The 1,929-nt window shown below is 37.7% G+C and overlaps 1 non-coding gene across 1 annotated transcript; it reads left to right on the plus strand.

The window, feature by feature from the left end:
* The first annotated feature begins 377 nt into the window (after positions 1 to 377).
* On the plus strand, positions 378 to 482 carry LOC138807642 (U6 spliceosomal RNA). The gene has a single exon (XR_011366224.1). It is a non-coding gene; the product is annotated as a U6 spliceosomal RNA (small nuclear RNA).
* Positions 483 to 1,929: the final 1,447 nt, after the last annotated feature.

Here is a 1,929-nt window from a genome sequence, read left to right on the forward strand (position 1 = left end):
GTCTATTTTTTCTGCTTATGTGGTGCTGAGGAATAGAACCCAGGGTCTCATGCAAGCAAGGCAAGTGCTCTACCATTGATCCACCTTCCCAGCCCAAAACATTAAAACTTTTAACAAACCTTAACACTTGCTGCTGTGTTCATTATGACAGGGGGCTTGTATAGAATAACTGAATTCCTCTTGCTACACATCTCTTGAACAACAAATATCCGGAATTATTATGTTTTTGACATATCAATCTTGACTTTATTCTTAAATGTGTGGTTATGTAAGAAATATATGGTTCTAAAATTTCACGACAATACTTTAGAACTTACTTTTTGTTGAATTATCTAGTTTAAGAAAATCAATTCCACCTTATATATAAAAAATGTTCTGTGTACAATTTGGTAGCACATACTCTAAAATTGAACAATATGCAGAAGATTAGCATGGCCCCTGCGCAAGGATGACAAGCAAATTCTGAAGCAGTCTATATTTATACAACAGATGCTGGAGGGGATGTGGCCAGAAAGGAACCCTACTGCACTCTTGGTGGGAGTGTAAACTTGTTCAACCACTTTGGAAAGTAGTATGGAGGTTCCTCAAAAGACTCCACATAGAGCTTCCCTATGACCCAGCAATCCCACTTTTGGGAGCATTTACACACATGTTTACAAACAAGACCACACTAAAGCTACCAGCACGACCATGTGTATCGCAGCACTATTTACTTTAGCTAAGGTATGGAACCAACCCAGATGTCCCTCAGTAGATGAATGGATCAAGAAAATGTGGTATATATACACAATGGAATTCTATGCCTCCATCAGAAAGAATGACATTGCCCAATTTGTTAGGAAATGGAAAGACTTGGAAAAAATTGTATTATGCGAAATAAGCCAGGCCCAAAGAAACATAGGTCCCATGTTTTTCTTATTTGCAATATCTAGTATATGTCTGAGTCAAGGAGAAAAGTTCAGATAAGTTGATGTTAGGGAAATGAACCCTAAGGTATGTATTCAAATGTTTATTTTTTCTTTCATGAGATTGTTTCTAACACATTTATAAAATTATTTCTTTGTTGTTTTGTATGTCCCTCCCCCACAGTATAAATCCTGCTTTCACTGTATTTGATGTAGGTATAATTTGTGGAGGGAAAGGGGAAAAACTAATCGTTTAAATAGGGATACAGGTGGACTCATTGCAACAATGAGATGCACAAGTCGTTATGTCGAAAATGAACTTTACAAATTTGGTGCGAGTGGGGGAGCGGGGAGGATTGTTTGGGGGGAGAGGGGGAAGGGGAAAACAAAGGAGGAGGCCACAATGCTTGACAAGAAATGTACTCATTGTCTTGCCCATTTAATTGTAACCCCTCTGTACAATATTTTCACACAAAAAAAAGATTCCACATAGGGCTCCCCTATGACCCAGCAATCCCACTTTTGGGCGTTCACCCAAATGATCACAAACAAACAAGACGAAATTAAAACTACTAGCACAACTATGTTTATTGCAGCATTATTTACCATAGCTAAGATATAGAACCAACCTCGATGCCCCTCAGTAGATAAATGCATCAAGAAAATGGTGTGTGTGTGTGTGTGTGTGTGTGTGTGTGTGTGTGTGTGTGTGTGTGTGTGTGTGTGTGTGTGTGTGTGTGTGTGTGTTTGTGTATGGGAATTCTATCGTCCATCAGAATGAATGCCATCACCCAATTTGTTACAAAATGGAAAAACTTGGAAAAAATTATATTATCTGAAATATGCCAAGTCCAAAGAATCATAGGTCCCATGCTATCCCTTATTTGCATTAAGTAAATATATGTCTGGGATAAGCAGAAATGATAAAAAAAACTATGTGCATATGACTATATAAGATGATGTTAAGCTAAATGAAACCCAAGATAGGAACACGGTTTTCTTTTTCTTTCTTGCTATTGTTTCT

The sequence above is a fragment of the Dipodomys merriami genome, unplaced genomic scaffold, assembly GCF_024711535.1.
Source record: "Dipodomys merriami isolate MVZ:Mamm:240054 unplaced genomic scaffold, mDipMer1.0.p SCAF_424, whole genome shotgun sequence".
Lineage (NCBI taxonomy): Eukaryota > Metazoa > Chordata > Mammalia > Rodentia > Heteromyidae > Dipodomys > Dipodomys merriami.